Genomic DNA, 24,870 nt, shown 5'->3' on the forward strand with positions numbered 1-24,870 from the left:
TATAGCACGGGATAGGTTGGTTTTATTTTTCCATTGCACACAATAGCATTTAATATTTAGCATTTCATCAGTAAGATAGTTATAAAACCCATAGTTCCAAAAGAAATGTAATGCTTCATTGTATGTTAGATGAGTACATAGAAGCCTTTAATCATAAGTTTATTCAGCATTTTAGATACTTTTGAAATTACTTTTTATAGAATAATTTCATCATAAGTAGCAATATCTCAGATTTATTTAACATCTAATTTAAGAGAGGGCAGTGTTTCAAGTGGAAAACAAACTAGACTAAGAATCAGAAGTTCTAAATTCTAGACCTTTTAATAACTGTTGAAGTTTAGGTAAAGCCTCAGACTTCTCATCTGTAAAATGCAGGAGGTGAAAAAGGAGACTGCTTAATTCAGTTTTTATCCAGCTCAGTAACTTTATATGCCAAGAGTGTAGTGCAGTAAAAAAAAGAAATGCACTTGGATTCAAAAGACTCAGATTTTAATCTAAGCGCTGCTTCTAACTTTACTTGTGACATTCAGCATTTACCTTCTCCTGTTTCCCTCATCTGTAATAAAAAGGAAATGGAACAGATGTTGTCTAAGGACATTTCCAGCTCTAAAATTTTATATCAAAGAAAAATGTCTGTGGTGCACATGCTGTCTTCCGTTTGCATGTAAAATGTGATGTTTTGCTCTAAGCAACCTAAGAGAAATACATGTATTTGTAAAGCATTTCCCGAGTTTGCTGGAACACACTTTTATCCCACAAACAGTGAACCTTAAGTTCTCAAGGCAGAAAAGCTGTCTTAAGAGCCTTGTTTGCTTCACCTCTCTTCTGAGTACCTAAGCTCAGGCTCTGCAATTGAGCTTAAACCTTATTACTACAAAGCTTCTTCCAAGTAACTTCTGTAGGCCATAAAGACAACTATAATCAAATTTGGTTTTTACCTCCTGTTTATAAACATGCTTCTTAGGTCAAAAAGTGACTTCTTAAAGGTTAAAAAGCCACTTATCAAATAAACTGAACTTTTAAATTTTCTTACATAAAATGCTTAATCCAAAAATATTTTTGTGTTTACAATTCCTGGGGTTTTTGTTGTTGTTGTTGTTGTTGTTGTTGTTAAAATGCCTTAACTATTCACATAAAGTATCTTGCTTCAAAAGGAAGTCAGAGCTACAGTCACGAGTGGTTTACAGAATATTTTCTGATAGTCTTTGCTTCATTTCAGTATCGTGCCATGATTGGCTGTTGCTAGCTACAAATAAGGAAGTCTTCAAGTTGGGGGATTTCTCAGTGGAAGTTCCCACTTCAACATAAGGGAGAGCTCTGGACAGTTTGAGCAGCATTGTTAGAGCCTGTGGAAAACACTTTACGACTGTGTAACTGTCTTCATCTTTACAGAGGAATAGTCTACAAAGGAAGACTTGTAACCTGGAGAAGAGGTAATCTAATTTCAATAGTTCCTACTGATTCTTAACCTAGGAAAGGGGCCTGGATGTCTTAAACTGAAGTGTTGCAGATGTGTTACCCTCTTACTCTTGCTATGTAAGTAATTTATGACATGATTCAATAATGCCTTTGTAGTTAACGTCATAGTTAGAAATTTGGCCTTTAAAAAATGGCTGGACGTGGTGGGTCATGCCTATAATCCTAGCACTTTGGGAGGCCAAGGTAAGAGGATCACTTGAGCCCAGGAGTTTGAGGCCAGCCTGGGCAACATAGTGAGACCCCATCTCTATTTAATAAATAAATAAATACATAAATAAATAAATACATAAATAAATAAATAAATAAATAATGGGGTCCCTAGCCAAGACCAAGGAAAATTTTAAATTCTTTTTAATTTTCTTTCTAACTTTTAAGATAGAATTTATGTCTCTACCTCAATGATTTTTTTAAGTTTATATCTGGAATGAGAGCCTTCTCCAATGAATGATTTTTATAACATAATGTTGACATTATGCTGAAAGATATTTGGCTTAAGTTGTTCATAACTTACTAGGCTGAAAAGTAAATTAAAGTAAAAGTGTATTCATACTTTTTTGGTTATATTTTTAAAAATCGATCCTGGCCTGATCCAGTGTGTCTATACAAACATTAACTCAAGGCTGGGCATGGTGGCTCACTCCTGTAATCCCAGCACTTTGGGAGGCTGAGGCCAGCAGATTACCTGAGATCAGTAGTTGGAGACCAGCCTGGCCAACATGATGAAACCCCGTCTCTACTAAAAGTACAAAAATTAGCCGGGCATGGTGGCACATGTCTGTAATCCCAGCTACTCAGGAGGCTGAGGCAGGAGAATCACTTGAACCCAGGAGGCAGAGGTTGCAGTGAGCCAAGACAGCACCATTGCCTAGGCAACAAGAGCAAAACTCCGTCTCAAAAAAATAATAATAATAATGATTAACTCAAGTTTAGTATTTTTCTCATCTCATAAAAAGCACATGATAGTGAATATTTCATTACACTAAAGTGTTAATCTTATAGACAATGCTGCATCTCCTTGGACCATTTAAACTTACACAGTTATAGTAATCTAGTCTTATTCTATTATCAATTAGCCCTCATATTTTCACAACCAAAAATGAACATTAAATACCATGTAATATTTCATTAAGTTATTTTCTTAAGAATAATCATAGGAAAAATGACAGCTCAAAAAGATTAAAAGTCAAGAATTATTATCACTATTGTTACATTATAATAGCTGTCATATTCAAGCTTGTAAGTGGCAGAACCAGGGCTTAAACATAAATTCATATCACCTCTTTATCCAGGGCTTTCTGTTACTACTGCCCTGCATTCTTATAATGTTAAAATAATATTTGAGAGATGTCATATCCCAAAAGATGGAGATTCTTATGATAGAAAAAGGAAGATGACTTGGCCATGTTCACGCAGCAACCAAGTCATTTTTAGAAGCTAGGTCTTTCTTCTCACTCACCCACTCCCATCTCTTCACTCCCTCCAGGATACACTTCCACATGCATACAGGTGGGCACACTAGTGTGCCTCCAAGCAGTTAGCTTCAGAGCTGGAAGAAGATGTGGGGTTGTATACCCAGTCTAACCTGCCTTGAGGTTCTGCCCAGCAGCCAACTGGGGACCTAGAGCAATGTCTAGTTACTTCTTTTAAACACTTATGACATTGAGTCATAGAGATAACTAACTAGATGATTAAAAATAAATAAAGCTCCCCTGAAAAAGTTCTGATTAGAATGTCATGAAACTTATGCACTAATTTGAGGAAAGTGATCATCCTTATAGCATAGAAACTTCCTGCCTGAATATTCTATTAATATGTCTCTAATGTATTAAGACCTCAGTAGACATAAAAGTTCTTTATTTATCATTAAATGTATTCCAATATATTTTGTTTTGTCTTCTTGTGTGTGTAGTAAAGGTACTTGATAGGGATATTCTTTCCACTATATTTTCTAACTAATTATTGCTGGCTTCTTAATTTCACAATTTTATCTTTCATCTAGCAATTTTATTGATCCCTCATTTTTTCTAAATTACTTTAGGTAATTAACATGTGATGCCTAGACAGAAAAAAATACAATTATGTATTATCCCTTTTTTTCCTCACCACATTGGCCAGAATTTCTGGAACAGTGTTTAATAACAGAGAAGAGAGCAGTCAACCTTGTCTTGTTTCTGATCTCAGTGGGAATTTCCCTAGTGGTTAACATTAAGAATGAGGTTGGCTGTTGGTTTGAGATAAGTACATTTATCATAAAAACCAAATAATTGCCAAGTACCTTGTTTGCTAGAGGCTTATTTAAATAAAAACAAAATAGAGACTTCATGTTAAACTATACTCAATGTCTTTTTGATATCATTAGAGACAACTGTATGGTTTTTCTACTTCAAACTGTGTAGTGGTCTGCTGTTACACAAGAGAGTCATTGCATTTTTAAAAACTCCATGTCATCAAATATTGTGATATGAAAATGATTGCTTTGGTAATAAAGGTAGATTTATAGTTATGAGCTATGATTTATTGTTGCTCCAATTAAAATAATAAATTGGTAGTTCAAAATAAACCAACCAAACCTACACGTTTCCTCTTTTTCTCTCCAATCCACATGCTTAGACACCTCTTCTCTATTATTTTGGCTTCATAATTCTGTTCCCAATTCAAACTAATAGAAAAAGAATGAAAACAATGTGACATAAGCCAAGTAACCCTATCCAGGCATAGCAGCCAAATAAACAAAGCAGCTATTCCTACGCTTTGTGCAAAAAGCCTTCTTCCTATTATGACAGTGCTAGCTGCAGACCACAATTCAGTTACAACTGTGGTAAGCAAAATGTGTGTCCAAATTGATTAATCTTATATCCAACTTATATTAAGAAAATGTATGCTAAAGAGAAATGTTTGAAATTTGCTAAGAATTTTTAATATTCATATTCAAAACTAGAAGGTTAGTGTGTATTTTTGTTTTTATATTCATAAGTCTGTAAAAATTAGTCTATATTTTTATTTTCTAGAACATATCACTGATAGGTTTCAGTTTTAAAATGAGACTAGCTTAATAAAGTAAAATGATAAAAATACCAAAATGTTCCAAGTTCTAAAGAAAATTCAATAGGAGTTATCTGTTCCTTGAAATGTTTAAAGAAGAATCCATAATACTGTTGGGCCTTGGCATCCCCTTTTGAAAATAATTCTTTAAATGCTTACAATGTCTTCCATTGTTATTGATCTATTTGGGGTTTATGCTATTTTTCATGCAGCTTAGTTTACTTGCTTTTGCTTAGAAATTACTCTTTTAAAAAATTTTTCAACTATATTGGCATACATGGTATTCCCTTGAACTTTTTAAAATCATCTCCATAACTATGTGGATAACCCTTTTTCATGATGCATTTTGTCCATTTGTCTTTTCTCTCTTTTTTTTTCTGATTGGATGTCACAGAACTAATTTCTTGGATCTATTCCTTCTATAGTTAGCTCTTTGTAAAATTGTTTTTGCTTTATCTTTGTTAATATTTTCTCAATGCCTTTTTTAGACTATTTTAGTTTTCTAAGTTTGTGAGTTGAATTATTAGTTCATGTATTGTTATTCTTTCTTCTTTTATAATGAAAATATTTAAGGCTAGGAGTTTTTTAGTACTATTTTAACATCTTACAACTTCTGATACATTGCTTTCACATTTCACTGTCTTAAAGTTTTTAATTGAAGTTTTATTTCCTCTTTGATCAGATTTATTTAGGATAGTAAGGGTTTTTTTTTAATGAATAGTCTGTCTTTTTAAAAACCATTTTAGATTTAGAGAAAAATTCAGCGAACACTGCAGAGAATTCACATATACCACCCTTCCTACCCCCACCACTCACAGCATCCCCTATTATTAACAACTTGCATTAGTATGGCACATTTGTAACAATTTATGAACCAATATGGGTACATTATTATTAACTCAAGTCCATAGTTTATTCAGGTTTTCTTATTTTTTCCCTTTTTAAAACTGAGGTGAAATTCATATAACACAAAACTAATCATTTTTAAATGAACAATTCAGTGGCATTCAGTACACTGACAATGTTGTGTAAGCACCACCTCTATCTAGTTTCAAAACATTTTTACCACCCCAAAAGGAAACAGTGTACTATTAAGCAGTTGTTCTGCATTTCTGACTCCCCTCAGCCCCTGGCAACCACAAATCCGCATTCTGTCTCTGGATGCATATATTCTGAATGTTTCATATAAGTGAAACCAGACAGTGTGACTTTCTTTTTTATTATTATTTTACTTTAAGTTCTGGGATACAAGTGCAGAACGTGTAGGTTTGTTACATACGTATACGTGTGCCATGGTGTTTTGTTGCACCTATCAACCTGTCATCTAGGTTTTAAGCGCTGCATGCATTAGCTATTTATCCCTCCTTCCTCTTGCCCCTCAACCCTGACTGGCCCCAATGTATGTTGTTCCCCTCCCTGTGTCCATGTGTTCTCATTGTTCAACTCACGCTTATGAGTTAGAACATGCGATGTTTGGTTTTCTGTTCCTGTGTTAGTTTGCTGAGGATGATGGCTTCCAGCTTCATCCATGACACTGCAAAGGACATGATCTCATTCTTTTTTATGGCTGCATAGTATTCCAGGTGTATAAGTACACATTTTCTTTATCCTGTCTATCACTGATGGGCATTTGGATTGGTTCCATGTCTTTGCTATTGTAAATAGTGCTGCACGAAACATATGTGTGCATGTGTCTTTATAGTATAATGATGTATATTCCTTTGGGTATATACCCATTAATAGGATTGCTGGGTCAAATGGTATTTCTGGTTCTAGATCCTTGAGGAATTGCCACACTGTCTTCCACAATAGTTGAACGAATTTACATTTCCACCAACAGTGTAAAAGCATTCCTATTTCTCCAAAGCCTCGTCAGCATCTATTGCTTCTTGTTTGTAATAATCACCTTTCTGACTGGCATGAGATGGTATCTCATTGTGGGTTTGATTTGCATTTCTCTAATGATCAATGATGTTGAGCTTTTTTCCATATGTTGTTGGCTGCATAAATGTCTTCTTTTGAGAAGTGTCTATTCATATCCTGTGCCCACTCTTTGATGGGGTTGTTTTTTTCTTGTAAATTTGTTTAAGTTCCTTGTAGATTCTGGATATTAGAACTTTTTCAGATGGTTAGATTGCAAAAATTTTCTCCCATTCTGTAGGTTGATGCTCACTCTAATGATAATTTCTTTTGCTGTGCAGAAACTCTAGTTTAATTAGATCTGATTTGTCAATTTTGGCTTTTGTTGCATTGCTTTTGGCATTTTCGTCATGAAGTCTTTGCCCATGCCTATGTCCTGAATGGTCTTACCTAGGTTTTCTTCCAAGGATTTTATGGTTTTAGGTCTTATGTTTAAGTCTTTAATCCATCTTGAGTTAATTTTTGTATAAGGTGTAAGGAAGGGGTGCAGTTTCAGTTTTCTGCATATGGCTAGCCACTTTTCCCGACACCATTTATTAAATGGGGAATCCTTTCCCCATTGCTTGTTTTTGTCCCATTTGTCAAAGATCAGATGGTTGTAGATGTGTGGTGTTATTTCTGAGGTCTCTGTTCTGCTCCATTGGTCTATATGTCTGTTTTGGTACCAGTACCATGCTCTTTTGGTTACTGTAGCCTTATAGTATATTTTGAAGTCAGGTAGCGTGATGCCTCCAGGTTGTTCTTTTTGCTTAGGATTGTTTTGGCTATATGGACTCTTTTGGGGTTTCCATATGAAATATAAAGTAGTTTTTTTCTAATTCTGTGAAAAATGTCAGTGGTAGTTTGATGGAAATAGCATTGAGTCTATAAATTACTTTAGGCAGTATGGCCATTTTCATGATGTTGATTCTTCCTATCCATGAGCATGGAATGTTTTTCCATTTGTTTGTATCCTCTCTTATTTCCTTGAGCAGTAGTTTATAGTTCTCTGAAGAGGTCCTTCACATCTCTAGTTAACTGTATTCCTAGGTATTTTATTCTCTTTGTAGCAATTGTGAATGAGACTTCATTTATGCTTTGGCTCTCTGCTTGTCTATTATTGGTGTATAGGAATGCTTGTGATTTTTGCACACTGATTTTGTATCCTGAGACTTTGCTGAAGTTGCTTATTAGCTTAAGGAGGTTTGGGGCTGAGATTATGGGGTTTTCTAAATATAGACTCATATCATCTGCAAAAAGAGACAATTTGACTTCTTCTCTTCCTATCTGAATACGCTTTCTTTCTTTCTCTTGCCTGATTGCCCTGGCCAGAACTTCCAATACTATGTTGAATAGGAGTGGTGAGAGAGGGCATCCTTGTCTTGTGATGGTTTTCAAAGGAAATGCTTACAGCTTTTCCCCATTTAGTATGATATTAGCTGTCATAAATAGCTCTTTTTATTTTGAGATATGTTCCATCAATGCCTAGTTTATTGAGAGATTTTAACATGAAGGGATGTTGAATTTTATTGAAGGCCTATTCTGCTTCTATTGAGATAACCATGTGGTTTTTGTCATTGGTTCTGTTTATGTGATGGATTACATTTATTGATTTGTGTATGTTGAACCAACCTTGCGTCCCAGGGATGAAGCCGACTTGATCTTGGTGGATAAGCTTTTTGATGTGCTTTTGGATTCGGTTTGCCAGTACTTTATTGAGGATTTTTGCATTGATGTTCATCAGAGATATTGGCCTGAAGTTTCTTTTTTTGTTGCGTCTCTGCCAGGTTTTGGTATCAGGATGATGCTGGCCTCATAAAATGAGTTAGGGAGAAGTCCCTCCTTTTCAATTGTTTGAATAGTTTCAGAAGGAATGGTACAAGCTCCTCTTTGTACCTCTGGTAGAATTCATCCATGAATCCATCTGGTCCTGGGCTTTTGTTGGTTGGTAGGTTATTAATTACTGCCCCAATTTCAGAACTTGTTATTGGTCTATTCAAGTATCACTTCTTTCTGGTTTAGTCTTGGGAGGGTGTATGTGTCCAGGAATTTAACCATTTCTTCTAGATTTTCTAGCTTATTTGCATAGAGGTGTTTATAGTATTTGCTGATAGTAGTTTGTATTTCTGTGAGGTCAGAGGTGATATTCCCTTTATCATTTTTATTGTGTCTATTTGAGTCTTCTCTCGTTTCTTTTTTATTAGTCTAGGTAGCCATCTATTTTGTAAACTTTTTCAAAAAAACAGCTCCTGGATTCATTGAGTTTTTGAAGGGTTTTTTGGTGTCTCTATCTCCTTCAGTTCTGTTCTGAACTTAGTTATTTCTTGTCTTCTGCTAGGTTTTGGATTTGTTTGCTCTTGCTTCTCTAGCTCTTTTAATTGTGATGTTAGGTTGTCAATTTCAGTTCTAGCTTTCTGATGTGGGCATTTAGTGCTATAAACTTCCCTCTTAACACTGCTTTAGCTGTGTCCCAGAGATTCTGGTACATCATCTCATTTTCATTGGTTTCAAAGAACTTCTTGATTTCTGCCTTAATTTCATTATTTACCTAGGAGTCACTCAGGAGCACATTGTTCAATTTCCATGTAGTTGTGTCATTTTGAGTGAGTTTCTTAATCCTGATTTCTAATTTGATTGCACTCTGGTCTGAGAGACTGTTATAATTTCAGTTCTTTTGCATTTGCTGAGGAGTGTTTTACTTCCAATTATGTGGTCTATTTTAGAGTAAGTGCCATGTGGTACTAAGAAGAATGTATATTCTGTTGATTTGGGGTGGACAGTTTTGTAGATTTCTATTAGGTCCACTTGATCCAGAGCTGAGTTCAAATCCTGAATATCCCTGTTAATTTTCTATCTCGTTGATCTGTCTAATATTGACAGTAAGGTGTTAAAGTCTCCCACTATTATTGTGTGGGAGTCTAAGTCACTTTGTAGGTCTCTAAGAACTTGCTTTATGAATCTGGGTGCTCCTGTATTGGGTGCATATATATTTAGGATGGTTAGCTCTTCTTGTTGCATTGATCCGTTTACCATTATGTAATGCTCTTCTTTGTCTTTTTTGATCTTTGTTGGTTTAATGTCTGTTTTGTTAAAGACTAGGAGACTAGGACTGCAACCTCTGCTTTTTTTTTTTTTTTTTTTTTCTTTCCATTTGCTTGGTAAATGTTCCTCCATCCCTTTATTTTGAGCCTATGTGTGTCTTTGCATGTGAGATAGGTCTCCCAAATACAGCACACTGATGAGTCTTGACTCTTTATCCAATTTGCCAGTCTGTGTCTTTTAGTTGGGGCATTTAGCCCATTTACATTTAAGGTTAATAATGTTATATGTGAATTTGATCCTGTCATCATGATGCTATCTGGTTATTTTGCACACTAGTTGATGCAGTTTTTTCATAGTGTCATTGGTCTTTGTTGATGTTGATATTTTGGTGTGTTTTTGCAGTGGCTGGTACCAGTTTTTCCTTTCCATAGTTAGTGCTTCCTTCAGGAACTCTTGCAAGACAGGCCAGGTAGTGATGAAATCCCTCAGCATTTGGTTGTCTGGAAAGGATTTTATTTCTCCTTCTCTTATGTAGTTTGGCTGGATATGAAATTTTGGGTTGAAAATTATTTTCTTTAAAATATTGGCCCCCACTCTCTTCTGGCTTGTAGAGTTTCTGCTGAGAGGTTCACTGTTAGTCTGATGGGCTTCCCTTTGTAGTTTACCTGGCCTTACTCCCCAGCTGCCCTTAACATTTTTTCCTTCATTTCAACCTTGGAGAATCTGATGATTATGTGTCTTGGGGTTGATCTTCTAGTGGAGTATCTTAGTGGTGTTCTCTGTATTTCCTGAATTTGAATGTTGGCCTGTCTTGCTAGGTTGGGGAAGTTCTCCTGGATAATATCCTGAAGTGTGTTTTCCAACTTGGTTCCATTCTCCCTGTCTTTTTCAGGTACTCCAATCAATCGTAGGTTAGGTCTTTTTACATAGTCCCATATTTCTCAGAGGTGTTGTTCATTCCTTTTCATTCTTTGTTCTCTAATCTTGTCTTCATGCCTGATTTCAGCAAGATGATCTTCAAACTCTGATATACTTTATTCTGCTTGGTCAATTTGGCTATTGATACTTACTTGTGTATGCTTCACGAAGTTCTCGTGCTGTGTTTTTCAGCTCCATCAGGTAATTTGTGTTCCTCTCTAAACTGGTTATTCTATTTAGTAGCTCCTATAGCCTTTTATCAAGCTTCTTAGCTTCTTTGCATTGGGTTAGAACATGCTCCTTTAGCTCAGTGGAGTTTATTACCCACCTTCTGAAGCCTACTTCTGTCAATTTGTCCATCTCATCCTCCGTCCAGTTCTGTGTCCTTGCTGGAAAGGCATTGTGATCATTTGGAGGAGAAGAGACACTCTGACCTTTTGGGTTTTCAGAGTTTTTTTGTTCTTTCTCATCTTCACAAGTTTGTCTAGTTTTGATCTTTGAGGTTGCTGACCCTTGGATGGGGTTTTTGTGGGGAATTTTTTTGTTGATGCTGTTGTTGTTGCTGTCTGTTTGTTTGTTTTTCTTTCAAAGGTCAGGTCCCTCTTCTGTAGGACTGCTGAGGTTTGCTAGGGATTCACTACAGGCCTTATTCATCTGGTGTTTGCTCTTGCACCTGGAGACATCATTCAAGGAGGCTGGAGAACAGAAAAGATGGATGCCTGCTCCTTCCTCTGGGATCTCTGACCTTGAGGGGCACCAACCAGATGGCAGTAGGAATGCTCCTATATAGGGTGTCTGACGATCCCTGTTGGAGGGTCTCACCCAGTTGGGTGGCATGGGGAGCAAGACTTGTTTAATGAAACACTTTGACTATCCCTTGGTGGAGGGGGTGTGCTTTGCTGGGGGGAACCCACTCATCTGGGCTGCCTAGATTCCTCAGAACTAGCAGAAGGAAAGAATAAGTCTGCTGGTCCATGGAGACCGCAGCACCCCTCCCCCTAGGGGCTCAGCCCCAGGGGGATCAGAGTTCTGTCCCTGAGTCCCTGGCTGGAGTTGTTGGAGTTCCTGCAGGGAGGCCCCGCCCAATAAGGAGGGATGAGTCAGGGTCAGGCTTGAAGAGGGTCTGGCCACAGTTTGCCACAGCTGGTGTGTTGGGGTGGGGGTGTGGGAGTTACTGCTTGGGACCAAGCCATCTAGCCTCCCTGGCTCCAGCAGGGAAAAAGCGCAGCCTGGAGCTATAGAGATGGCTGTTGCCCTTCCCCCACCCTGGGAACTTAGTGTGTTAGGTGGCTATCAGTCCCAGTGTTGGCTACCATCTCTCCCCCAAGGAGCTCAAACAGCTTGGACAGCAGAGAGCTGCAGCTGTGGTGCTGACTGCCCCTGCCCCTGGGAACTTAGCAGGCTTAAGCAGATTCTAGCTGAGTGGCTGTTGAGAATCAGTGCAACTCCGTGCTTGGGAGGCTAGGCCCTGGTGGTGTGGGCTCACTAGTGGGATCTTCTGACCTGTGGGTTGCACAGTTCCATGAAAAAAGCATGGTTTCCCAGGCTGGGTAGCACACTCACTCACTGCCTCCCTTGGCTGTGGGCTGGGGGCTTCCCTGCCCCATGTGGCTCTCAGGTGGGCCACCGCACCATAATGGTCTTCCTTCCTCTCCGAGGGTCACGCCAGCTGCCTGGTCAGTTCTGATGACAGAACCTGGATACCTCCGTTGCCAGTGAAGGATTTGCGTGCTGTTATAGTTCTTTTTGATGGGAGCCTCCAATCGCTGCTCCTTCTAGTCGGCCATCATGTCCTCACCTGTGACTTTCTTAAACTGTCTTTTTTTACTTAGCACAATGGTTTTGAGTTTCACCCATGTTGTAGCATGTATCAGTACTTCATTTCTTTTTGTGGCTGAATAATATTCTATTATATGTATATACCGCTAATTATTTATCCATTCTTCTGTTGATGGATAGGGTATTTGGTCTGTCTTCACTTTTGGACTATTGTAAATCATGCTGTTATGAACATGTATTTACATGTATTTGTTTCAGTACCTGTTTTCAGTTCTTTTGGGTATATACCTATCAGTGGAATTCTGGGGTCATTTGGTAATTCTATGTTTAGCATTTTAAGGAACTGGCAAATTATTTTCCACAGTGGTTGAACTATTTTACACTCCAACCAGCAATATATAAGGCTTCCAATTTTTCCACATCCTCCTCCACACTTGTTATTTTCTATTTGGGTTCTTATTACAGCCATCCTAGTGAATGTGAAGTGGTAATTCATTGTAGTCCTGATTTGCATTTCCCTGAAGACTAATAATGTCAAGCATTTTTTCATGTGTTTGTTGACCATGCGTAGATCCTCTTTAGATAAATGTCTATTCAAGTCAGTTACCCACGTTTTAATTGGATTGTTTGTCTTTTTGTTGTTGAGTCATGAGTTTTTTATATATTCTAGATTCTAGCCCCTTATCAGATATGTGATTTGCAAATATTTTCTCCTTTTCTATAGACTGTCTTTTCAGTGTCTTGACGTCTTTCAATGTTTAAAGTTTTAAAAAATTATTAAGTCAAATTGGTTTGTTTTCTTGTTATTTTGGTATCATATCTAAAATCCATTGCCAAATCCAATGTCATGATGACTTACCCACTTGTGTTTGTCTAAGTGTGCTATTATGGTTTTATCTCTTATATTTAGGTAATTGATTGATTGGGAGTTAATTTTTGTATGTGGTGTGAGGTAGGGGTCCACCTTCTTTCTTTTGCATGTGGTTATCACTTGTCCCAGCATCATTTGTTGAAGAGACTATTTTTTCTCCATTAAATGGTCTTGGCACCCTTATAAGGGTTTATTTTTGTACTCTCAGTTCTATTCCTTTGGTCCATATGTGTATCTTTATGCTAGTGCCATGCTGTTTTGATTACTGTAGCTTCGTAGTCAGTGTTGAAATTGGGAAGCGTGAGTCTTCCAACTTTGTTTTTCCTTTGCAATATTCCTCTGGCTACACTTGCAATTTAATATGAATTTCAGAATCAGCTTTTCAATTTCTACAAAAAAAAAAGGCTATTGAAATTTCAATAGCAATTGCATTGAATCTGGAGATCAATTTGTGGAGTACTGCCATCTTAATAATATTAAGTCTTCCAATCCATGGACATAGGATGTCTTTCTACTTACTTAGGTCTTCTGTAATTTCTTTCAGAAATGTTTTGTAGTTTTCAGTCTATAACTATTTTACCTCTTTGGTTAAGTTTATTCCTAGGCATTTTTTTTTGGATGCCACTGTAAATAGAATTTTCTTAATTTCCTTTTAAGAGGGTTCATTGGCAATGTATAGAAAAAACTGATTTTTGAGTGTTTATATCATACCCTGTAACTTTGCTAAATTCATTTATTAGCTCTAGTAGCTTTCTTGTGAATACTTTGGGAGTTTTCATATATAGGATAATATCATCTAAGGATAGAAATAGTTTTACCTCTTCCTTTCCAATTTGGATGGCTTTTATTTCTTTTTCTTGTCTAATTGCACTGGCTACTGTTTCCTGGACAGTGTTAAATAGCAGTGGTGAAAGAAAGTGTCCTTGTCTTGTTCCTAATCCTAGGGAGAAAGCTTTTAGTATTTCACCATTTGATATGTTGTTACCTGAGGGTTTTTCATAAATGCTCTTTATTATGTTAAGGAAGTTCCCTTCTAATCCTAGTTTTCTGAGGAATCATGGAAGGGTGTTCGTTTTTTTCAAATGCCTTTTTGCGTCAGTGGAGATAATCATGTGGGGTTTTTTTTCCATTTTTCTATGATGTGGTGCATTGCCCGGAGTGATTTTCTTATGTTGAACCACCCTTGCGTTACAGGGATAAATCACACTTGATCATGATGTATGATACACTTAATAGGCTGTTGGATTTAGTTTGCTAGTATTTTGTGGAGAATTTTTGCATCTATATTCACAAGGAATATTGGTTTTTAGCTTTCTTTTTTATCACATCTCTGTCTGGCTTCGGTATAAAGTCAAGGCTAGCCCCATAGAACGAGTTAGTAGGCATCCTTTCCACCCGTTTTTTTTCTAGCAGTTTGAAAATTTGGTGTTATTTAAGTGCATGGTAGAATTCACCAGATGGCTTCTTTGTGGGGAGATTTTTGGTTATTGGTTCAATCTCTGTATTATTATCGTCTGTTCAGATTTCCTATTTCCTCTTTACTTAGATTTAGTAGTCTATGTGTTTTTAGGAATTTGTACAGTTCATCTAGGTTATCTAATTGGTTGATCTACAACTGTTCCATAACATAATATTTATAATACTTTGTATTTCTATTTGGTTGGTGGTAATGTCCTCACTTTCATTTTTGATTTTAGTTATTTATTTCTTCTTCCTCTTTTTCTTATCGATTTAAAGTTTTGTCAATTTTCTTGATCTTTTCCAAGAACCAACTTCTAGTTTCATTGATTCTCTCAACTGTGTTTCTATTCTCTGTTTCATTTATCTCTTCTCTAATCTTTATTAGTTTCATCCTTGCTAGCTTTCAATTTAGTTTGCTCTTCCTTTTCCAGTTCCTTGAGGTATAAAGTTAGATTATTGATTTCAAATCTTCTTCTTCTTTTTTTTTTTTTGAGATGGAGTCTTACTCTGTCTCCCAGGCTGGTGCAATCTTGGCTCACTGCAATCTCTGCCTGCCAGGTTCAAGCGATTCTCCTGCCTCAGCCTCCCAAATAGCCGGGATTATATGCACACGCATACCACCACACCGAGCTAATTTTTGTATTTTTAGTAGAGCCGAGGTTTCACCATGTTGGCCAGGCTGGTCTCAAACTCCTGACCTCAAGTGATCTGCTTGTCTCAACCTCCCAAAGTCCTGGGATTACAGGCGTGAGCCAGCATGCCCAACTCTCAGATCTTTTTTAATATGAACATTTGCTGCTATTAATTTTCCTCTGAGCACTGTTTTTACTGCATCCCATATATTTTGATACATTGCAATTTTGTTTTTATTCTTCTCCAAGTAAATCTAATTTTCCTGTGATTTATCCTTGTGACTCATTGGTTGTTTAAGAATGTGTTGCTTAATTTGCACATATTTGTAAATTTTTTAGTTTTCCTTGTATTAACTTCTAGTTTCATTCCATTTTGGTTGGAGAAGATACTTTGTATGATTTCAATCTTTTTAAATATATTAAGACTTTTTGTGGCCTAACATTTGATCTATCCTGGGGAAGATTCCATATCCACTTGAGAAGAATGTATATTCAGCTTTTTTGGGGTGGAATGCTCTACATGTCTGCTAGGTCTAGTTGGTTTATACTATTTTTCAAGTTGTCTATTTTCTTTTGGATCTTCTGTTTTTCTATTTATTATTAAAAGTGACATAATGTAGTCTCCAGTGACTATTGTAGTACTGTCTATTTTTCCCTTCAAGTCTGCCAATGTCTCGTTCATATATTTTTGGGCCCTGTTATTTGATGGATATATGTGTATAATTGCTATATCTTCTTGATGAATTATCTTTTTGTCAATACATAATATCCTTCTTTGTCTCCTGTAACAGTTTTTTACTAAAAGTCTATTTCTCTAATATTAGTTTAGCCATGCCATCTCTCTTTTGGTTACTGTTTGCATGAAAAATCTTCTTCCATAATTTCACTTTAATCTATTGGTCTTTGCATCTAAATTAAGTCCTTTGCAGATAACATATGATTTGATCATTTGATCCTGTTGTATTATCCATTCTGCCAAGCTCTGCCTCTTGATTGAAGAGGTTAATCCATCTACATTTAAAGTAATTATTGATAAGGAAGGTCTTACGGCTGCCATTTTGCTATTTGATTTCTGTATGTTCTATACCATTTTTCTCTTTCTCACTTCTTCCAATACTATCTTATTTTGTATTTTAGCTTATTCTTAGTGGTATACCATTTTATTCCCTTCTCATTTTCTTTTGTGATTTTTAAAAAATATTTTCTTAGTCATTACCATGTGAATTACAATTAACAACCTAAATTTATAACAACCTAATTTTAACTGATACCAACTTAGTTTCAGTAACATACAAACACTCTACTACTAAGCAGCTTAATCACCCCTTACGTGTTGTTGTCACAAATTATATCTTTATAAGTTGTGTGCCAGATTGATAATTATTTTTAAGGATTTGTCTTTTAAATCATATAGGAAATAAAAAGAGGAGTTACAAACCAAAATACAATTATCCTAGCTTTAATATATTTACCTATGTAGTTGTCTTTACTGAAGTTCTTTATTTCTTTGTATGGCCTCAAATTATCTCCTAGTAGTCAGCCTGAAGTACTCCCTTTATCATTTCTTTAGGGTAAGTCTACTAACACCAAGCTCCTTCTGCTTTCATTTATCTCAAAATGTCTTAATTTCTTCTTTATTTTTGAAGGATAGTCTTGCCATTTATAGAATTGTTGGTTTACACTTTTTTCTAGCACTTTATATATGTCATTCTACTATTTTCTGGCCTTCATAGTTTCAAAGCAAAATTGGCTGTTAATCTTATTGATGATCCCTTGCACATAATGTGTCACTTCTTTCTTGCTGCTTTCAATATTCTCTCTTTGTCCTCAGTTCAAAAATTGCCTCAAAAATTGAGAGTATCTGTACAATGAAATAATATATGAACAGGACCTGGCCTACAGAAGGAACTCAATAAATACTGGGTAATATAAATGATTCCTGTTATTTAGTGGGTGATTCTACATGCATTTGATTTTTAATTTAAATAATTAGCCATAATTATAACTTAAAATGTCTAAAAATTCACACTGAGAAGGTCTAGATATTGGACTTACTAGAAAAAGACTTTCAGTCAATTGTCTTAAATATGCCCAAAGAGCTAAAGGATAATTTGATTATAATGCCTCAGTGTGGATTTTTTTGAGTTTATTCTACTTAGAGTTCATTGAGCAACTTGAATAAGCTGGTTCAGACTTTTAGCAAATTGGGAAGTTTTCAGCCATTATTTCTTGAAATATTTTTTCTGCTTCATTTCTCTCATTTCTCCTTCAAGACTCCCACAATGCATAGAAGGTAAGCTTGATGTTAACTATCTTATCACATTCTCTGACTCTTTCTTCTGCTTGCTGAAATCTGCTATTGAACCCCTATAATTAATTTTCCATTTGTTATTGTGCCATTCAGCTCCAGAATTACTATTTGGTTCTGTTTTATAATTTATATCATGTTTTTATATTCTCCTTTTGTTCATAAATCATTTTCCTGATTTCTTTTAGTTCTTTGTCCATGGTTTTCTTCAGTTCTTCGGGCATATTTAAGGCAACTGATTGAAAGTCTTTTTCTATTAAGTCCAATATAGAGGCCTTCTCAGTATGAACTTTTAAAGACATTTTAAGTGATAATTATGACTTTTTATTTAAATTAAAAATCAGGCTGGGTGTGATCCCTATTCACACCTGTAATCCCAGCACTTTGGGAAGCAGAGGCAGATGGATCTCTTGAGCTCAGGAGTTTAATACCAGCCTGGGCAACATGGTGAAACCCTGTCTCTACAAAAAATACAAAAATTAGCCAGGCATGATGGTGCACGTCTGTAGTCCCAGCTACTCAGGAGCATAAGGTGGTAGAATCACATGAGCCCAGGAAGTCAAGGCTGCAATGAGCCAAGATCCTGCCCTGCACTCCAGCCTGGGTGACAACAGTGAGACCCTGTCTCAAAAAAAAAAAAAAAAAAAAAAATCAACCGCATGTAGAACCACCTACTAAGTTACAGGAATTTTCTATATTACCCAATATTTACTGCAGTCCTCCTGTAGGCCAGATCTTGTTCATACATTATTTTGTTGGACAAGTACACTCGACCTTTGACAGGAAAAGAAACTGAGGCACGGGATTAGTAAAGTCATATGATTAGTAAATGGCAATACCAACATATGAACGAGGCAACTTTAACACAGAACTCTCACTTACAATCATCATGCTTTAGCTTCTCTCAGCTGTAGTTTGCCTTTGTGGGGGCAATGATAACCTAGGACTCTGCCTAGTGAGTATAAGTTTCTCTAATATCAGTCATAATGGCCATCCTAAGCTTAAAAACATTCAAATATGTATCTTGAAATTTCAAGCATAATGCATGTCATAAAGAGGAAAGGACAGGGTAAAATAGGAGCCCACAGCTGAGCCCACAGTCTTAACCTAGAAAGGAAATCAAGTGTGGCCTAGCTTAGAATCAGATCATTCAGTAGAGGACTCAACAGACCAGGTAAAATATGAGGAAAACATGTTCTAGGCTGAGGAAAGCAGCAAATACCTGAAAAGGACAAAAGAGTGATCACTTAAGGTATTAAAAGAAGCCCAAAATCACCAGGAAGAAGCAGCAGGACATAAGTCTGGAGAGTTAGGAAGACGCCTTATTCCAGGATTAAGATTTTGGATTTTATTCTAAAGGTGAGGGGAAGACATTTAATAGTTGTAGGTGGTAAAGAAACATAACAACATAGAATCTGACAAGGGAGAAAGTGAGGCAAACAATTAGGAGGTTAGCATTGAAACTATGAGTTGATGGTGGCTTGAACAACAGGTAGGAATGGAGATAGATAGTAGCAATGGGGACATAGAGTGTAAGCATGCAAGAAATACTGCAGAGGAGTACTCACATGATGTACCTGATTGGGTGACTGATTGAATGTTGGGAATTAAGATATTTAAATCTTTATTATGTGGACAATGTTTTAATTTCTTTCTTCCTCTATTAACATAAAAATTAAGCATACACTTTTTTTTTTTTTTTGAGACAGAGTCTCACTCTGTTGCCCAGGCTGGAGTACAGTGGTGCCATCTCAGGTCACTGCAACCTCCGCCTCCCAGGTGCAAATGATTCTTGTGTCTCAGCCTCCTGAGTAGCTGGGATTACAGACGTGTACCACAACACCTGGCTAATTTTTGTACTTTTAGTAGAGACGAATTTTCTCCATGTTGGCCAGGCTGGTCTCGAACTCCTGGCCTCAAGTGATCTGCCTGCCTTGGCCTCTCAAAGTGATGGGATTACAGGTGTGAGCTACAATGTGCAGCCAAAAACAAGCGTACACTTTTAAATTCTACTTGTAGTTATTTATCTTCATATTAAAAAAACTAAAATGATACATCTTCAATTATTATACTTAGAATGAGATCCTGTAATTTTCTTATTTCTATATATAGATTAGAAAATGAGTAAAATAGCAGAACACATTTACTTCCTGCCACCTCTCTCCCACCCACTTGCATATTTGTTGCTGTAATCAGAAAGTTGTGACCATATTATTATTATTAAATTATTTATTAGGTAATAATTTATATCTTATGTGTCAAAAATTACATTTTTCCATTGCTTTGTAGTTGCAACATGTTTTTAATTTATGTTTAAATTATTTCAAATGTTTTCTAATATTTATTTTATATCAAAATTTCACCTTTCTTGAGTTTTTAATTTTGACTCCTTCTCGAATAAGGGAAGCATATCTTCAATTGTTTCAGAAAATGGGTGGTATGATGTTTGAACCTTGAGGTATCTGAGAATGTCTTTGTTTTCCTTTTCTTGAATAAATGATAACTTGAGTAGGCAGACACTATAGGTCAAATCTTTCCCAGGCAACTGTAGATGTTATTCTATTCAGCTTTTGAAGTTTACTGCTGAAGACAAGTTTTTCTTCCTTTGCAATTAATTTTTTTTCCACCTGGATTCTTGTCGAACTTTTTCCATAACTTAGATACCAGAAGCCTTCCTTCACCCTCTCAAGGCTGGACGATGGACTTTCCAATGTGTTTTCAGAGTACCATATATTACCCCTAATGTAAAATCATAATACCACATTGTATAATAATTGCCTGATTCTTGTATGTATGTCACCCAGTATAGACACCAAGTTCTTTAAAGGTAGGACAGTGTCTTAGTGATCTTTCTATCCCTAATTCTTAGCACATAGAAAATATTCCCAAAATATTCACTGATTAAATTAATGACTTGATAGGGCATTTAATATTGAAATTTTTAACAAGATAGGTCATTAATATATTTCAAAACACATTGAGTCCTTTTCATTTTTACGAAGTATTGTATTGGTTCAAAGTATTACTTCAGATAGCTTCTGATATATCTGTGGTTGCCGTCTCTGTTCTATTTACCCCAATTTCTTCTTCAGGAAGAAGTTGGGGCATAATCTTTCTACCATTTCCTTTAATGGTTGTCACCTATTTGTACTTTCCAGTCATATTTTGGAAGAGTTTTTCAAGCTTTTACTCTAATCATTGATTTATTATTCTGCAATACTGATTCCATCTTTGATTATGTCCAAATTATATGTGAATTTTGCCATTGCATGTTGTTCTGTGTCCTTACAGACTTAACTTATCCAACTTTGGTTTTATTTCACCTTGTCTCTAGTTCCCTCCTTATCTTAGTCTAATAGCTTATCATGTATTTCATCTCTTTTTGCATAGAAAATACAAAGCAGATTCTCTCCATATACTTCTGCTTCTGGTAAATAATTTTCCAAAGTATTCACTTTCTTTGTATTTTGAAGACTCTCTTTCAGACAGCATAATCTTTTCAAAGGGATGCTTTCTCTTGTAATTACTCGTTCCAAGCCTTGTGTCAACCTTACTACCTGAATGTGTGGATTTTGGTTCTTGGCTCTTCTCATTATCTGTCTGATGCTATTAGTTCTTCAGCATAGATGTTGAGCTGGAAGACATATAGACATGCACAGTCAACAGCTAACTTTTTGGCTTGAAGCTGACATTTATCAACTTTGTCACTGCGGGTGTTGGGCTGAGGTGAGATTCCTTACCTTTAATAGCTAGTTATTTTACTATAAAGAGAAGAATTCCTGGTTAATCAGAAACAATGATTTGTCTTTTTCTTGATAAGAACCATATATGAAAAAGTAAACCTCCAGAGAAACAAACACCCAGTTCTGTCTGCCCAACCCCTTTCATTATTAGTTTCCTAAGCTTGGACACAGAGCATTACACCTATCCACTCCCTTTGGGTTATTGCTGGTATTCTCTAGGCCGTAGCTCCAAAATGGGTCATAGAGTGGAGAAACTAATGGGAGAGATTAGGGCAAAGAGGTGTAAAATACTTCTTAGCCATCACACATAGTAGTGGAATTACTAGTAGGGGCCGTGAGGCAGGTAGCTTCCTTACTATCCTTCCATACCAACACCTTTGATTGCCTTCCAACAAAAAAGTACATGTCCATTTCAGCTTCACAGTTCTTGCAATAAGTCCAGTATCCTATCAAATTCTGGAACTAGGGTGCTTGTCAACAGGGTTATAGCTGCTTTTATGGTACTTTTCTGTGAGTTAGAAAAAGCACCTCTCTGAGAAGACACAGGCTGAAGGAGGCAAGGCTTTGCAACTGAGCACAGCCTGCTCAACCATACACAGTGGCCCTGGTTGTCAGTCTGCCTTCCAAGGCCATTGTGAGTTCTCATGTTTTTCTGATTTTTCATAGCCATTTTAGTTGGAGAGTCTGCAATATAATCAGCCAGTCCAGATGTCATCGTAAATCAGAAGTCAACCAGATTCCATTAATAGTGATATTGCACATCAAAGATTTGACTGAGAACATAACTGACATTCCAAGTCATAGTAAGTGTTTATATTGCTAGGTTTCCTTGTCCTTAGGTTTATATTCAGAATTCTCAATAAATTATTAAGCAGTTTTAAAACTAGGATTCAAAATATTTTTGAGACAGAGTCTCTCTCTGTTGCCCAGGCTGGAGTGCAGTGGCGTGATCTTGGCTCACTGAAATTTCTGCCTTCCGGGTTCAAGTGATCCTCCTGCCTCAGCCTCCCATATAGCTGGGATTACAGGTGTGCACCACCAAACCTGGCTAATTTTTGTATTTTCAGCAGAAACGGGTTTTCACCATGTTGGCCAGGCTGGTCTCAAACTCCTGACCTCAAGTGATCAGCCCGCCTTGGCCTCCCGAAGTGCTGGGATTACAGGCGAGAGCCACTGCACCCGTCCAGGTTCCAAAATATCTTTTAAAGGCCTGCAATTCCCTCATTTTCTTTTAATAATAATAATTAATTAATATTATTAAATAGAGACGTGGTCTCACTATGTTGCCCAGGCTGGTCTGAAACTCCTGTGCTCAAGTGATCCTCTGCCCTTGGCCTCCCAAAGTGTTAGGATTATATGTGTGAGCACCACACCTGGTCAGTTCCCCATTTTCATGCCACCATACCCAACCTCCAATGCCACATCACTGCTCACTAACTTGAGGTATATAATAATATGAGTGAAGGAAAATTGGAATAAAATTATGTCATTATTTTAAAAGATTATTCCTCAAATAAATGTCAACTCAATTTCTAACCTTTGTAAAACATACTGTATGTGAATTCTTAAAAAATCATCATTATAGGAAAAGGAAAATGTTTGATGCCATTTTAGCATTGATTAGAAAATAATTCTACCAGCATTTATGCATATTTCACATACAGGGGAATTATGCATCCACTTCTCTTCAAGACTACAACATCATGGAAGTGGAAAGAGAAAAATACACATTTAAGAAATGTGTATATATAGCTTATTTCCTTATTCAAAGTTTTTAGCACCTCCATATTTCAAAATGCCTATGCATTCAGCTTTAGACTCTGAGTATATTACTAAATTCCACTATTTCAATCAGAAATCTTCAAATCAGCTTATTTAATTTGCTCAAGCAGTGCTGAATAAACTGGACTTCATCAAAATTAAGAATTTCTGCTTTGCAATAGATATTGTCAAGAGAGTAAAAAGACAAGCCACAGACAAGGAGAAAATGTTTTGCAAAAGACATATCTGATAAAGGACTGTTATCAAAAATACAAAGAACACTTAAAACTCAACATTTGGAAAACAACCTGATTAAAAAATGGGCCAAAGGCCTTTACCTCCCCAAAGAAGTTAACCAGATGGTAAATAAATAGCCATATGAAAAGATCCTCCACATCATATGTCATCAGGGAAATGCAAATTAAAACAACAATAAAATATGACACACATCTATTAGAATGGCCAAAATCCAGAACACTTACAACACCAAATGCTGGCAAGGATTTGGAGCAACAGGAACTCTTATTCATTCCTGGTGGGAATGCAAAATGGTAGCCACTTTGGAAGACAATTTGGCAATTGCTTACAAAACTAAACATTCTCTTACCTTATGATCCAGCAATCATACTACTTGGTATTTATCCAAAGGAGATGAAAACTTATGTCCGCACAAAAAAACCTGCACACAGATATTTATAACAGCTTTTCTTCATCACACTGGGGTGAGGGATGTTGATAATGGGGAAGGGCTATGCTTGTGTCGGGGCAGAAAGTATATGGAAAATCTCTGGACATTCCTTTCCATTTTGCTGTGAATCTAAAACTGCCCTCAAAAAAAGTTTAAATAATTTTTTTAAAGCAGTACTGTATTGTGATGTTTAACTCAATTACTTATTACAAGAAAACTATTCAACTAGTCAAAACGTTATATATAAGAAGTTTCTGTTTGTTAAAAACATTGTTTCAAATATATTTAGGCTTTGACTTTTAAAAGTATACAGCAACATTCAAGATAACTAGACAGAATGCACTGCAACTTGGCAGGTTTTTAAATCCTTGGACTTACTGGCCTAAGGAAAGATGTGTAAACATCCATGATTCAGAAATACAGGGAGAAATTGGGGCAGCCAGACCTCATCCTCTTGCCCTAAAGGGAAAAGATATCTTTCTTGCGGTATCTAAGATATGAATCTTAGAGAATATTCATGCATGGCTAGGAATTGGAATAATGGGAAAGTCTTAATTCATGGGAAATTTTCTAATAAAGTTCCACCTCCATTTCCAGCCATTCCTCTTTAACAAATACATTTAGTGAAAAATACTACTAGTTGGGGAGAAACCAAATGGGTATGTGTATATGTAGTGTTTCTCAGAGTGTGGACTTTAACCACGTTTAATTACATAAATTTACGAGGATCTGTTGAAAATGCAGGTTCCTGGGCTTCACTCCGGTTGCTCTGAAATGAAAGCTGTAGGAGTCGGTTGGTGAAACTACATTTTGTTTCTCAGGTGATTCTTGTGTACTCTAACTCATATATAGGGTGATGTTATTTATTTACTGGTTATTTATTTACCGGTTATTTATCGTTTGGCAAAAAAATCCAGCAAAGACTCACAAGTGACCTTTACACTTGACATAGGATTCTCTTCCGCTGCTGACGCTTTTTTTTTTCTAAGAGGCGGGGACTTGGCTGGGCAGGGCTGGGGGAGGGCGCTGGGCGGGGCGGGGAGGGGCGGGGCAGAAGAGCCCTGGGCTGGGTGGGGCAGGGCGGAAGGGCCCTGGCCTTGTTGGGTGGAAGGTGAAGAGTTAATGGCTCCGCGCGCAGGCACTGCCCTCTGAACTGGAACAAAAAGCAACTTCCGGTTGGAGTCACTCGGCCAGGCGCCGGCGACCTGAGGGGAGAGGGAGCGCAGCTGAAAGCGTGAACTGTGTGA

The 24,870-nt window shown here is 36.7% G+C and overlaps 1 protein-coding gene across 7 annotated transcripts in view; it reads left to right on the plus strand.

Moving 5' to 3' along the window:
* The window catches only part of TANK (TRAF family member associated NFKB activator), a 141,352-nt gene that overhangs the window by 41,194 nt on the left and 75,288 nt on the right, over positions 1-24,870 (plus strand). For 3 of the 7 annotated variants that reach the window (XM_515854.8, XM_063790511.1, XM_063790512.1), the window contains one exon: positions 1,220-1,433. The gene's annotated coding sequence lies outside the window, so the exon portion shown is untranslated. Of the gene's footprint in view, positions 1-1,219; positions 1,434-24,372; positions 24,445-24,660; positions 24,867-24,870 lie in introns of those variants that run through there. The other 4 variants (XM_054679073.2, XM_063790513.1, XM_016949942.4 and 1 more) reach the window with 3 other exon arrangements.

Source organism: Pan troglodytes, chromosome 13, assembly GCF_028858775.2.
Source record: "Pan troglodytes isolate AG18354 chromosome 13, NHGRI_mPanTro3-v2.0_pri, whole genome shotgun sequence".
Lineage (NCBI taxonomy): Eukaryota > Metazoa > Chordata > Mammalia > Primates > Hominidae > Pan > Pan troglodytes.